Raw genomic sequence first — 16,287 nt, forward strand, 5'->3', positions numbered from 1 at the left:
CCCAACTTCACTTTTCTTCTTCTTTAAAAACACTCCCAACTCAAAGGCCAAGTTGGAGCAGATCTGAGGCTTGTCTCCCACTCCCTTGCTTGGCACCCTGCAATAAACCCTTACTTTATTGCAAACATCAGCTGTCAGAGTTTGGCTTTCGGTGCTGTAGTCACAGGAGCCCTTGCTCAATAACAAAGCCACATGCAGGTGACTTAAAAGTTACGTTGAAGGTAACACTGAGGAGTCTTACAGGCTTAGCAAATCAGGTATTACTTATTTATTGTTTATAAAACACTGGAGAGCTAATATTTGATGATGAGATTTACAAAGCCTTTTGGAAGTGGGAAAGACTGGAGCTAAGGGAACCAAGGAGGAGGATTAATTAGAAAACGTGGGGCCAGAAAAAAAAGTGTCTGCTGGAACAGAAAGGAGAGGAATGAATTCAAGAGCTATTTCCAGGATAGAATGAATAAAACTTAATGATGGATTCGGATGGTGGTGATGGGGAAGGGATGTATAGGTAGACATTAAATCAAAAGCCTTATTGAAATCAGCTAGAAACAATGGGGATGAAGGTCCTCAACTGTGATCTCAATGAGTGAAGTCCCAAAAGTTCTATCCCCTTCAACCATTTCCAGCCACCAGCAGCAACCACTGCTTCCCTCAATGTCACTTTTCCACCAGTCACCTCCACTGGGGCTTTTTACCTATATCTTCCAGTAGTTTCACCTCCTTAAATTCACTCAATTAATCATCTCAGTGAGCCTTCATCATGATCTCCCATTTTAACATTCCCAGTCTCTGAGCTGTCATTCACCGTATTTCTACTGCGCCCTTAGAAGGAAAGGAAACCACCTAGTTTTCTGTGTTTTGTGAGGGTCACAGGCTGGGAAATTACCTTATCAGTACTTGTTTAACTTTAGTTCCAGGACTTGGGTGGCTCAAGGATGAGGGGAAGCATGGATGGGGGTGGAGGGCAGGGCAGATGAGCAGCAGGGGTTGGGTGCAGGGTGGGGTACCAGTCTTCAGAATGGTGGGGTCGAGCAAAGGAACCACCAGTGGAAGGCTGTGAGGGAAGGGCATGGTTGTAGGGGTGATGGAAGCAGGTCATTGGGGGAGGTGGTGTTGGGTAGGAGTAGGGGCAAGCAGGGCGCTCAGGCAAGAAACCGGAGAAGGTGGCAGGAGGCAGATGGGCCAGTGGCTGGAGCAGTGACCGCTCTTGCTTCCTCTGCCTAGCTCTGCGGTTCTGGAACCAGACCTGAGGAGGAGGGAGAATAGCCACATTAGAGCCCCTCTCTCAAATAGGTGGCATTGTCATATGCAGCTACAGACTGGTACAGGGCATAAGACTCCCCCACATCCCCAGAGGAAGTAAAGCTCTTGCAGAAGGCATAGCTGAACCAGGACTAGTGACAAAGCAAGACCCACACCATTCCCCCAATCCATATCTAAATTTGCCCTGCTACAACTTTGGGTGAGTAAGAAATGTCAACTTGTAAAAAGAAAGAGATAAACATGACACAGTGGCATTTCACCTCCACAGAGAATGGGAAATTTCCTCTAGGGTTATTAGAGACTAAGACTATGGATGAGTTTAATTGTTACAGACCAGGTTAGATTTAGGGTACAGTTTATTCTTAAGATTAAGTAACTCTATGGTTAGAATTGAGCAAGCATCAGGTTGAGTTTCAAGACCATGGTTAGGGACAAGGTTACATACGTGTGTGAATAGTTAGGATTGAATTTCTGTTGGAGTTCACATCACTGTTAAGGTTGGGGTTTGACATTGAAATTCAAGTTAGATTAGGTTAGCTCCAAGGTTAAACTCCAGTGAAATTCCTGACGTAGATGAGGTTATGCTGACTGTTGGGTAAGACTCTGTTCTGGTGAACATTTGGGTTAGGGTTATAGTGCCCTGAGAATTTATGCCCCAGTAGTTCCCAAATCACCGAATCTGCATTTCTTCAGGGGATGGTGGGCGGAGGATCCTGGGCCATCACCTGGATTCTGGCCTAGCTGAGACCTGTGTCCCAGGCCAGGCCTTCTCGGGCCCAAATGTCAGGGTAGCGGTTCCTCCCAAAAGCTGACTCCAGCTGTTCCAAGTGCGCTGGACTGAAGGTGGTGCGTTGGCGGCACCAGGAGTGTGGGCGACACCTCTGTTCTCCTTGTGAGCAAAGACTTGGTCTCCCCACTCCTACACCAGAGAGGTTCCTGTAGGGCTGAGTGCTCATGTCTGAGAAGGAGGGGGGAGGGAGAGTTTGCTGCCGCATGGATCCACCCATCCATCCCAGACCACATATGCTGGAACCCCCAGTTTCTACTAGGACCCAGTGTATTGCTCATATACTCTGCACTGACCAGAAATTCTTCAGCTTTCAGAATTAGCTGAATCCAGCTCAGCCTTGGCCCTGCTTCACTTCTGATTCCCTTAACCCATGCTGCCCTCTCCACATGAAGTCTGCCCCTCAGTCTCACTTGTCCTAGGCACTCACGCTCCCTCTGCCTCACTTCTGCACCTTGTGCCCACTCCCCATTACACTCCCCCAGATGCATCCCCATGTAAGGCATGCCCCTCCATAGCCTTTCATCTCTCTCAGCACACATACCACCTTCCTGGGTCTCACCCTGTGGATCTCCTATTCGCTCTGACAACCTAACAAACTGCCCAGGTCTCTGTCTAAGACCCCTATGACTTGCTCCCTGCTCTCATGGTTCACATGCAACTTAAACCTTTATATTGTTCCCATTGTCCTATTCCCTCCACCTGGGAAGATGAAACATTCCTCACTCTTCTGCTCAGACACACCCTCCTCACACATACATTTCATCTTCTCCCCTATCCCAGTCCTGGCCTGGCCACCAGGCTGCAGGAAACTGAGCTCGTGGGAAAGGCCTGCCTCTTCTCCCTACAGACTCACTAAGCTCCCACACTAATTAGTCTGAGAGCCAGCTGGGGAATAGAGAATAGGAGCAAAAGGAAACACCTGGGAGGCACACACTGAGAAAAGATATCTGGAGTGAGGATCCCATCCCCATGGGGACCCAGGCGGTAGTCCCTACCCAGTGCTCACTGTCCACCTTAGCCCCCTGCTCTCCTCGGATCCAAAGCCCTGGCCCCTCCAACTCTCTTCCTTGGAGAAAGCAGTGCAGTGAGCAAACTCTGAGGTCAGGAGTGAGGAGACAGCTTTTAGCTCAGCCTCTGCCGCCTCCTCATCCGTCAGGGTCTCAGTGTGCCACTCTGTAAAGCAAAGGCGTTGTATCGGCCCATGTGTTCTAAGATTCCCTTGTTTTTAACATTCTAGGATTCTGGTTTTTTATTTCTCCTCTTCACTTTCCTCGTGGCGAACCATCGCCCCACGGAGCCTGGGCATGGAGCATGCACACCTGCTGTCTCCTCAGGACCACCCCAGAGATTCACTCACCCACCGTGGAGGTCAAAGTCCCAGCGGCTGCATAGCCCTCGGGCCAGAGACTGCTGCAAACTCGCCCCTTCTTTTGTTTACCCTGCTCACTCTTCCCTTCTGCATCCATGGCTCACAACAAAGACCAAAGACAGCCCAGTCTCGTGTCCCTGAGTCTCTGATTCTGGATCAGTCTTTCTCTGTTTCTGTTCCCCTCTATGCCTTGTATTTCACTGCTTTCCCCCTGTTTATACCTCTCTCTGAATCTCTCTCCCTGTGTAGATATAGATAGATAGACCTTTTTCTCTCTCTCCTTTTTTCTAACTTTTCTTTCTATTTCTAATTCCCCATTCCTTTGCTTGAGTATCATCTCATTCTGCCTTGCCCTCACCCTGTTTCTCTGTTTTAGTCTGCACTTTTCTCCGCCTGCACCTTCTCTCTCTGGGATGCCGTTCTCTCCTTTTGCTCTCAGATGCCTACTTTCCCAGCTTGCAATCCCACACTAACTCTTTCTCCCTGAGCCTTGGAGGAGTGACCTGTTCCTCACCCCTGTGAGCCCATCCAATCATTGCCTGGTCGCCAGAGCCCCCATCATCAGGGGAGGATCACAAGCCAGATGAGGGAAGGTGCTCTGTTGGAGGGTCTAGGGACTGGGGCCAAGAGCTCATATTCCCAGAGGACCAAATTCTTTTGTCCTGTTACATCCCCTCCTGGGAGCAGGCAGGGGAAGGAAGAGAAAATGCATTCCTCCTGAGACTCCTCCTCAGAACCTCATCATGAGGGGAGAGGGAGAGGGAGAGTTTGTGCAAATGGAGATGAGGAGTAGGGCCTGCCTTGTGTCTCAGTACGTGGGTGATTCCCACAGACTTCTTTCCAGGAAACTAAAAAACTAAAAACACAAGTACATTCTGGCCCCTCCTAAATATCCTGATTCTCAGAATACACTGGACACCCCGTCAGGACAACCTGAACCATAGGATGAGTCTCCCGGACACCATAGTTCTCAAGTACTTTCTGTTTTCTTCTCCCAAATGTCACCTCCTCATTCACTCAGAACCCCCCAGGACTCCCTGACCCTCCAAGGTCACCCAGACCATCAGAGAACACTTACCCTCAAGAGCATCTGTATTCCAGGTGCATCCTGATCTCCCTGGACCTCAGGACTCTGCAGAAGACTGAGATTCCCATGACATCCCGACATTCTGATTCTTCAAGGAAACCCTGACATACCCACCATTGCTGAGCAGTCAGGACACCCTGACACACGCAGTACTCTGCTTCTTGAGATTACTTAGATCTAGGAACTACATTCTGACATCTGTAGGACATCCTGACCCTTTAAAGACAACCCAATATCCTAGGACTCTAGGGTTCTCTAGGACACACTGAAACCTAGAGTATTCAACCTCAACTAGGAGATTATCCCTGTCCCCCGCCATGAAGTTCTGAAATGTCAGAATAGACTGAATCAATGAGGGCACCCTAATCCCCTTGGAACACACTGTACTCATAAGACTGTCTGATCCCCAATGTTATGCTAATCCTTCACACACATTCTTTAAAAGAACAACTCAAGACAGAAAAACATAGTAATCTTCCAGGATCCTGAGGCTTACAATATGCTCCATGGATCAGAAGTATAAGCAGCACATGAGAGCTTGTTAGAAATGTAAGATTTGAGGCCTCACTTCAGTCCTACTGAATCAGAATTTTCACCGTAACAAGATCCCCAAGAGAACTGACTGTACACTTGTCTTCATCAGCTCTGGCTGCCATAATAAAATGCCAAAGGTAAGGTGGCTAAAACAACAGGTATCCATTTCTCAGAGTTCTGGAGGCTAAGAAGTCCATGATTAATGTGCCAGCTGATTCAGTTCCTTAGAGACTTTTCCTGGGTTACAGACAGCCACCTTCTGTGTCTTCAAAAGACAGAAAGAGAACTCAGTCCTGGTCTCTTTTCTCTTCTTATAAAGACACTACTCTAATCTAGTGGCCTCAACCTCACGATCTCACTTAACCCTAATCACCTCCCAAAGGCCCCACCTCCAAATATCATTGCATCACATTGGGGTTAGGACTCAACATATGAAGTGGTGAGGAGACACAAACATTCAGATCATAACAACATAAAAGTCGAAAAACACTGATCCAAGATGCCAACCCCTCTCCCCCACCCCAGGGTATACTGTGACCTCCTAGAGAAACTCGAGCTGCATGACAGCTCTGCCTCCCAAGATTCATGTAGTCAACTTGGATCCACAAGCACACACTGAATTCCAATACTCTTGCTGCCTCAAAATAGCCTAACCCTATAAGGGAACTCTGACCAGCCATCCAAAGCAGCCTGATGATCCCAGGACACTCTGATATTACAAAGAAACTCTGACCTACTACCCTGCTCCCCAAGACATTGAGACACTACAGGTTTGTCTTGACATCCCAGGATACCATTATTTCCTAGTAGGCTGGGGAGGAGTATTTTTCCAGGGCATCCTAATTCCCACTCAAACTTGACCTTCAAGGAAGTCTGATACCCAGGGTTCTCTCACACTACCAGAGGCAGGATGGTGTGGTGGGGAAGAATACAGGTTCTGGAGCCAGGCTGCCCTGGGTTCAAATATCAGCTATACCACTTACTAGCTATGTGATCCCAGGCTCATTACTTTGTATCTCTGCACCTCAGCTTTATCATCTAAGGATAATAATACAGTCAATTCTCTTTATGTAGGTAGTTTTGTTCCATAAAGTCATGATAAACACTGAATTGGTGAATACTGAACCACTGTTACTAAGGGAAAGAGGTTCCTGTGAGCCTCTGCCCACAATATTTTTGGTCAACCAATCAATACATAACATTGTTGTATGTGTGTCTCAGTTTAAATACACCTTACTTAATATATATTGTAAACTCATTAACATTGAACTCATGGCCAACAGCACTATAACTCATGCTTGAACAAAGATTATTTTCTCCGTTAAACACCTCATGGCCCTCCTGCACTTAGGAACACTAGACAACATTGCAGCACTATGCTTGGGGGCCATTTGGAACAGTACTATTACCTTCAAAAGACAAAAATGTATAAAATGTTGGCTTAGACAAGATAGAAGTTTATTTCTATCACCCACAAAATAAGATCAGTTGTAGGTATTCAAAGGCTGGTACAGTGGATCTAAGATGTCATCAGACTCCCAAGCTCAGAAATTTCTACCCCATTATCTTACTGTAAGTTTTCCATCCTCATCTTATGGTCCAGGGTGGCAGCTGGAGGTACTGTCATCATCTCCACACCACAGGCCAGAGAAAGAAGGAAAAGTAGAAGAACGAGCATCCATGTGCCACGATGGTGGTGCACCCCAAACTCTGTGGGACAGAAATTCCTGCACTCAGGACCCTTCCTGACCTTGGCCTGTCCCTATGTGCCTCTTCCTCTGGCTGATCATTTGTGTCATTTATAGTATCCTTTAAAATGAATCAATAATAGTAAATAAACTGTTTCCTTGAGTTCTGTGAGACATTATAGCAAATTATCCAATTTGAGGATGGGGTCATGGAAACCCCGATGTGTAACCAAGTTTAACAGAGTATGAGTAACCTGGGGGCCCAGTACTTCTGATTGGCATCTGAATGGGGGTAGCTTTGTGGGACTGAGCCCTTAAACTCTGGGGTCTGTCTTAGGTCAGAATAGTTAGTATCTGAATTAAATTAAATTATAGGGCACCCAATTAGATTGGAAAGGAAAAAGTAAAATTGTCTTTGTATGTGGACACAATAATCTGCCATGCAGAATTTTTGATGGAATTATAAGGCATCTATTATAGCTAATTAGTGAGTTTAGCAAAGTTTCAGGATTCAAAACCAATATTAAAAAAATAATCATATAACAACAAATAATAAATAATTTGAATTAAAAACTTAGTACCATTTACAGTAGCATAAAATATGAAACATTTAGTGTTAAAGTTGTCAAAAATATGAGCAATCCGTACACTGAAAACTAAAAATAATACTCATGAGTGGAATAAAAGAAAACCTTTTAAAATGAAGAAATATGCTATGCTTTTGGGTCAGGAGACTAATTATTGTTAATTCTGAAATTGATAACATTTCATGTGGTCTCAAAATTTCATCAGACTTTTTCATAGAAATTGGCAACTGATTCTAAAATTTATATAACAATGCAAAAAACCTAGCATTGCAAAAACAGCTTTGAAAAAGATCTAAGTTGGAAGACTTACACTGTCCAAATTCAAGAATTATTATGTAAAGATTGTACTCAAGACAAATGATTCTTGGCCATCAGTCTTGGCCATGAGTCCTGCCATCAGTATAGACAAATATATGAATGAAAAGGAAAGAATTCAGAAATAAACCCAAATAAAAAGGCAATTTAGCAGAGAACGTCTAGTTTTTTTTAAACAAGTGGTGCTGGACCAGTTGGCTATCTAAATCATATGGGGTGAGGGGGGATGGAACTTGGATCCATACCTCATATCATATGTTAAAATTAACCCAAAATGGACCACAGATCTGAATGTAAAATCTAAAATTATAAAACTTCCAAAACACGTAAAAAATCTTTGGAGGGCTTCCCTCGTAGCGCAGTCATTGAGAGTCCACCTGCCAATGCAGGGGACACAGGTTCATGCCCCGGTCTGGGAAGATCCCACATGCTGCGGAGTGGCTGGGCCCGTGAGCCATGGCCACTGAGCCTGCGTGTCTGGAGCCTGTGCTCCACAACGGGAGAAACCACAGCATTGAGAGGCCTGCGTACCGCAAAAAAAAAAAAACAAAAAACAAAAAACAAAATACTTTGGGAACTTGGATTACATAAATATGTCTTAGATATGACACCAAAAGACCATATATAAATGAACAAACTGGTAAATTGAACATCAAAGTAAGAACTTCTGCTCTTCAAAATACACTGATAAATGAATTAAAAGACAAGTTACATACTGGAAGAAAACATTTGCAAATCATATATGTAATAAGAACATTTATCTGTTAATTCATATATCTGATAAAGGTTAACTATGCCCAATATACAAATTCAAGAATATAAAGACAAACATTGTATTTTTTAAAAATGCAAAAAAATTGAACAGGCAATTCACCAGGAAATATATGCAATACAACAACCTTGGGAAAGAGTTTGGCATTTTCTTAAAAATGTTAATTTCTTAAAATGATCCAGCCTTTCCTCTTCTAGTTAATTAATCCAAGAGAAGAAAAAGCAAAGATCCATATCAAGTCTTGTAGTTGAATGTTGCCTGTGACTTTATTTCTGAGACAACACAAGTCTTCATAGATAGGCACCTGTATGAACCGTTGTAGTATAGCCATGAAATGGAATATTACCTGCAATAAAAAGGAATAAACTACAACTACAGCATGGATGAATCTCAAAACAATTATGCTGTTAAAGAAGCCAGACAAAAGTGTACATGTTATATGATTTCATTTCTGCAAAACCCAAGAACAAGAGTTGGCAAAGCACAGCCTATAAGCAAAATTCAGCCCTCTGCCTTTTTTTTCTTTTTTTAACAAGTTCTTTGGAACATAGCCATCATCATTTTTTTCATATTTTCTATGACTGCTCTCGTTCTACAATGGGAGAGGTGACATTGCAACATGTAGAGTACTCAGTAACTGGCCTTTTACAGTAAAAATTTGCTGACTCTTGCCTTAGTGTACATGTTGAAGTACATAGAAAACACAATGGAATCTATAGAAACATTCCTAGAATTGATAAGCTAATTTCAGAGTACAAGGTGAATACACAAAATCAACTGTGTGTCTATATGTTAGCAATAAAAGATTAGAATTTAATCCTCCCCAATTTAATCAACAGATTCAATACAACCCAATCAAAATCCTAACATACAATTTTCAAGAAATTGACAAGCTGATTTAAAGGTTTATATTGAAAAGCAAAGGACCTAAAATAACTGAAAACCTTGAAAATTAAGAACAAGTTCAGATCACTTATACTATTGATTTCAATATTTAACATAAAGATTCAATAATCATGACAGTGTGGTATTGGCATTAGATAAACATAGAAATGAATGCAACACACAGAAACTCCAGAAATAGAATTGAATTTCAACAAAGGTGCAAGTATAATTCAATATGGAAACAGAAATCTTTTTAGCAGGTGACGTTGGAACAACTGGTTATCAGTATAGATAAAAACTAACTCTAATTTTTACCTCACATCATATTCACTCACGGAAATGAATCATAAAGTTAAAGACAAAATTCTATTAAACTACTGGAAGAAAACATGGTACAAAATATTTGTTACACTGACTTAGGCAAAGATTTCATGAATAGGACATAAAAAGCATAACTTTAAGGGGGAAGAGTGATAAGATGAACATTAAGATTAATTTTTTTCTCTTCATAAGGCATAAGAAAATTAAAAGCAAACCACAAACCGGGAGAAAATATTTGCGAAATTTACAATTGAGTCCAGAAAAAAAACCCTCAAAAAATGAGAAGAAAAACAGCTCAATAAAAATAGGCAAACAACCGAATAAAAATGGGGAAAATATTTGAACATAACTTCACAAAAGGAGATATATGAATAGGCGATAAGTATAAGATACTCAACATCACTAGTTATCAGGAAAATGCAAATTAAAACCACAATGAGATATTATTATACATCCAGTAGAATAGTTAATGTTAAAAAGACTGACAAGGGCTTCCCTGGTGGCACAGTGGTTGAGACTCCGCCTGCCGATGCAGGGGACATGGGTTCGTGCCCCGGTCCGGGAAGATCCCACGTGCTGCATGAGCCATGGCCGCTGAGCCTGTGTGTCTGGAGCCTGTGCTCTGCAATGAGAGGCCACAGCAGTGAGATGCCTGCATACCGAAAAAAAAAAATGACTGACAATACCCAGTGCTGATAAGGATGTGTAACAATTAGAAGTCTCAAATATTGCTGATAGGAATGCAAACTGTCCAGCTAGTTTTTGCAAAAACAGTATTGCAGTATCTTATAAAGTTAAAACATTTACCATAAAACCCAGTAATCACATTCCAAGAAAAATGAAAGCATATGGCCACACACAAACTTCTACAGAAATATACATGGTAGTATTACATGCGCATTGTATACATATATAGTGATATGCATACATATTATACATAATAGTTCTAAACTGGAAACAAACCAATTTCCTCAACTGTTGAATGGTTATAAAATTTGTGGATCTCCTTACTATGGAATACTACACAGGAACGAAAAGGAACACAATGTTAATAAATGCAACAAATTTGTGATTCATTGACAAAATGGATTAATCTCAAAAGCATTATGCTAAGTGAAAGAATTCAAACACAAAAGACCACATACTGTATGATTCCATTTATATTAAATTCTAGGAAACACAAAATTGTAGTGAAAGAAAGCAGATCAGTGATTACCTGGTCATGGAAGGGTGCTAACTTCAAAGGGAAACAAGAAAACTTTTTAAGGTGATATAACTGTTGTGTTTCTTGATTGTGGTGGTGGTAACATGACAACATGATTTTAAAATTCATCGAAGTGTTACGTAAATGGGTAATGTTTATTATCTATCAATTATAACTCACCCCCCCAAAATTAATTTCAAAATATGGAAAGAAAAGAGGCATAAAAATTAAGCAAATGATGGCCTCCCTGGTGGTGCAGTGGTTGAGAGTCCGCCTGCCAATGCAGGGGATACGGGTTTGTGCCCGGGTCCGGGAGGATCACATATGCCGCGGAGTGGCTGGGCCCGTGAGCCATGGCCGCTGAGCCTGCGCATCCGGAGCCTGTGCTCCGCAACGGGAGAGGCCACAACAGTGAGAGGCCTGCATGCCGCAAAAAAAAAAAAAAAAAAAAAAAATAAGCAAATGAAAAAAATAGGCAATTATTAACTTCAGGAACTTTCAATATTTGTGCCAGGATAAACAAAAGGATTAGTACACAAACAGTGTATAACAGAGTCAGAAAGTCAATAATAGATATTGACATACCTCCAAATTGTGATGTGCCTATAATAGGAGCATTTGAGGAAGAGGAAAAGGGATGGTGAAGTGGTATTAACTCATCACCTGTCAAAATGGGAAGACAATATATTGTAAATCAATGATCAAAAATAGCATTATAAACATATTATTTAGAAATATATAAAAGTATTTATATTGGGAAGTTGGATCATGGAGTGGAAAGATAGGTAGTGAACTACCTTTCTCATTTAAAGAATTGTTTAACTTTTAAAGCTATGCTAATATATTTATTTGACTAAAATAATTTTAAAATAAAAATTCTTGATTAAATACTTGATTTATTCAGTTTTTATATTCCTTTATTATTAATAAGAGCATTTAAGTCTATTTTCCCATAGCTTTTTATATTTTTTCTCTAATTTATGAATCATTTGGTTTAAACTTTCTTTTTGATATGGGGATTATGAAGAACACTGTTTTAAATTTTATCAACTGAACATTTCTTTTTACATTTTGATTTCTGGTTTCTAATTTTTGGCTTTGTGGTGAAGGCCATAAGAGAATATATCTTATGAAATCAATGTTTGATTTCATTGATTCAGTTTTCATTTCAAAAACTCTATTATAAAGTTTTTGTTGTAGTCAAGAAAATGGCCAACATTTGTAATTATTCCCTGGGCTTAAAATAAGAGTATATATTTTCTATTTTCAAGGTGGAAATATGTGTATTTTATATGTGTGTATATATATATATATATATATATATATATTTTTTTTTTTTTTTTGTGGTACACTGGCCTCTCACTGCCGTGGCCTCTCCCCTTGCGGAGCACAGGCTCTGGACGTGCAGGCTCAGCGGCCATGGCTCACGGGCCCAGCTGCTCCGCAGCATGTGGTATCCTCCCGGACCGAGGCACGAACCCATGTCACCTGCATAGGCAGGCGGACTCTCAACCACTGCGCCACCAGGGAAGCCCTATATATATATTTCTAACTGATGTATAGTTGATTTACAATGTGATAATTTCTGCTGTACAGCAAAGTGATTCAGTTATATATGCAATTTTTAAATATTCTTTTCCATTATGGTTTATCACAGAATATTGAATATATTTCCCTGTGTACAAATCAAATTTCTTTGTTGTTTAAACAAAATCTCTGTCATATTTTTTAACTAAATACTTGATCTATCAAATTCTGGGTATTGTATACTAAAGTCCATCATTAAGACATTAATCAACTTCTTTAAAATTTTTTTAAACCTTTGCCTAACCTATTCCTATTCTACATTGTTATTGCAAACAGTTGCTACATTGTTTTGTTTGATTTCATAACTGTGATTAAGTTTTATGAATTTGTCCTTTGTTATCATCAAATATTCCTCTTTTGTGATTTATGCTTTCAGTTGACTTAATTATTGCTTTACCTGTAATTAATAATGCCACCAATGTTCTCTAATTTTTGCACTTGCCTAACACACCTTTGCCCAATTTCATATTTGTGTTCTTTCATTTTTTAAAATTGGTTTTAAAACTCACCTTGTAAAAATTTTTCTATGTATATGCACACAAATAGAAACTTAAAAATACACATCCAAGTTCCAATAGCCCACAGATATTATTTAGATGACCACATATATAACCCACACCCAGTATTCCCTACCCCCGTCCACAGGCCAGCATTTCTAAGTGGTACCTCTGGTTTCCTATGTCAGGGACACAGCAACTATTACAGAGATTAATTGAGACAGAATTGAGGGTCTGTTCTTAGACCTTACTTTCTTACTATAAATTGACAAACCTTTTATTTGAAAGAAGAAAGAGTGCAGAGTCCTAAAGACTTAAGGATTATACAAAAGGTAGTCAGTGTAGAGCAAAGAATGGAGCTACCGTGAATATCTGTGGGCCAAGTTCACTGGCTTCACAATTTTTCTTCAGATCAATTCTGAGCACAGAACAAGGGACCAAGTATATTTTGTCTGTGACATGGGTGTGAGATGTACTTGATGCAATGGGAAGCAACAAGTCTGAACACGAAACTGATTCCCCTCAGGCTGAGATATCTGTTTCCAGAGAGGATAGGAACAAAGAACACTTAGTATGTGTGCCTTTAATGAGGAGCTGTGGGGAATCCACCTGTCTGAATCTAAGTGTTCTCCTCCAGTGAGAAAATCTTTCTGACTCCCCCACTAGCTGTGACATTCTCATGATTCAGGGTCAGGCAAGGAGCCAGTGGAGACAGGGGTCCCATGATAGCCTCTCACAGCAGCAGAGCAGCCAGGTAAGAAAATCTGGGAAAGCAGGTGAGGACACAGTTATCTCCCACAGAGACAGATTCACACAGACAAAAACACATACATTTACATTTGGAGAAACACACACTAAATGCTTCAGCATCTCACCAAGTTCAAACGGGAAACATCACCTGGTTTAACATGTACAAGCCTTTCCTCTTTCAGGATGTACTGCCCATTGCAGAAGAGAGCAAGCATGTTTCCAAGGTGGAAACAGAAAATTAAGCAGTGGGAAACGAAAGAGGTAACTAAGGGCAGCATTGCTAAGATCAGTGATGGCAGGCTCTTAGAAATTCTGGCTAAAAGCTCAGAGCCAAGAGCCACCCTCTTTCCTCACGAAAGAGACTCTTCTGTCAGACATTCAAGACCCTCCTATTCTGCCCTTAAGCTCCACCGTTTTATTAGTTGCTTCCTTGTGTACCTTCACTGTGGTCTATGACCACATTAGAGAAGTGTCTCAGAGGGAGGTTGCTTGGATGCCACATGGAACCCCACAGAGGTGGGTCAGCTTGAGCTGGAGTCCAAGCACGAAGCATCCTCAGTTTTAAGGTCCAGGAACACAAACACTTAATGCTGCAAAACATGAGATGTCTCAGGGACAGTCACAAACTAAAGAGATTCACAAGGGACTAATATATGAAACCAGGCCCTCTTACCATATTGACTTGGGGGTTGGGGCCAACGTTGATTGTACTCCTGGTAGGACTATCTCAGCAAACATTGACAGGAAGTGGCTAACCTTAATGCTGGCAGATCTCTCGACCTAGAGTCTGGGTTATTTAGAGCCTGTACACCTGTTTTTGCCTTTGCCAGTTCCCAGACAATAGGAAAAACCCTACACCATCCTGCTATACTTCTTTCCCCTTCTACTACCATTTCCATTATGGGAAATAGCTTACAATTAAGACCCTAATATCAACATCTACTCTTTGGAGCACAATGAAAAAGTCTGCACAAATATTGTTTTGGTTTTTCCTTGATGCAACCCCTGTACCCCACTTCTACATTCTACATCCTTTCCCTGAAGTACTTTCTTTCAATAGCTCTGGGTACTGCCAACTACTGCCTTTCTACCTGTTAATTCTGTGATATAATTTATGAGAAAATGGCTTCAGATCTCAGAATTTTACATTGGTTTTACTAAGTTAACTCTCAAAATGCTGGATACTTTATAGTCACCATACTATATACATCCTGCAACCACTCTCCTAAAAGTATTGCCTGTGACACCCTTTATCCCAGTCAGTCAAGACATTTAACCTGTAAATCTCCTCCCCTGAAATGCCATCTCCTCTCCTCTTTACTATTCGAATACTGTGAATTCTTACATATTCAAAATTCTCTATCTGACTCTTTCTGCCTGCATGAATTCCTTAAGGCTGGGATTATCACTTGGATATGCCCCCATAACTTGACTTTCTCTATGAATCTCCTTTTCCTCTTCAAACATAATACCAAATACCAGTGATCCTGTTTTGGCCAGCACAGGGAGAAAAGAAGTCTCTTCACAGAATGCAGTACATAGCAAACTCACTAGCATGCTTAGCTCATCCAAGCCAACATTTGTGAGCTACTGCAATGACATTTTGATGCTATCCAGTTACAACGTTGAGGGAAAACTGCCAGGCAGATCCTTCAGTGCCTAGAATTAGTATAATCCTGAGAAAATAAGAGAGATCCAGAATGAATTTGAGTGAGTTGTATAAAGTTATTCGGGTAAAAGAACTTATGACTTTAAACAAATAGCTAAATCTCATTGCTTCATTTTTCCCTTCTGCTTAATGAAGCTTGTTATTTTTTAAATTTACATATTTTAAATCTGTAAGAAATGTATGTAAGGCAGGAAGACACTGCCTGGCACTTGGTTATAGTCTCAATAAATGGTTGATAATTGAAACTTGGAAGTAAAACTAGGGAGGAATATAAAGAAAAGGGCATTTCAGCTGTTTCAAGACTATAAATGTTATGCTTTCTTTCAATCTAATCTGTCATCATCTAATTTCTCTGAATCCCAGGTTTTTCATCTCTGATTCTTCTTCTCAGGGTCCTCACTTATGAATGATGGATTACAGAAGTTCCTGGTGGCCTAGTGGTTAGGATTCTAGGCTTTTACTGCTGTGGCCCAGGTTCAGTACCTGGCCAGGGAACTGAGATCCCAAAAGCCATGTGAGGCGGCCAAAATATATATATATATATATATATATATATATATATATATATGAATGATATGGATTAAGAGAAATTGTGTATGTGAAAATAACTTGTATATACCAGATATTCATTAACTGTTAGTGAAGTATGAATTAAGCTGCATGAAACCAAAGATAATTAAACACAAATTAAAATTATAGAAATTAACCAGCTATTTATTTCATTAAAACTCGCTTCATAGAATTATCTAATGTGAATTAATTCTCAATGACAAAACAGTATCATAAAAAATTTGCTCAAATGATGACATTATCAATCTCATCTACTTTTATATTTGAAGTGTTATTAATTAAGAAATACATTTTGGATCTGGTATCATTAAAAACTTGTAATCTCTAAACAATATATGGAGCCTAATTAAATAAATATTTCCTTTTACTTTTGACCACATCTTCTCCCCTGCAGAC

At 40.6% G+C, this 16,287-nt stretch overlaps 1 pseudogene across 1 annotated transcript; it reads right to left on the reverse strand.

The window, feature by feature from the left end:
- Nucleotides 1-910: 910 nt before the first annotated feature.
- On the reverse strand, nt 911-3,522 carry LOC309804323 (homeobox protein prophet of Pit-1-like; annotated as a pseudogene). Its single transcript has 3 exons — nt 3,414-3,522; nt 1,992-2,224; nt 911-1,249 (listed from the first exon to the last, which is right to left on the reverse strand). The product of its transcript is annotated as a homeobox protein prophet of Pit-1-like (transcript).
- Between the last annotated feature and the right edge of the window lie 12,765 nt (nt 3,523-16,287).

This window comes from Mesoplodon mirus (assembly GCF_964341445.2).
Source record: "Mesoplodon mirus genome assembly, chromosome: 5".
Classification (NCBI taxonomy): Eukaryota; Metazoa; Chordata; class Mammalia; order Artiodactyla; family Ziphiidae; genus Mesoplodon; species Mesoplodon mirus.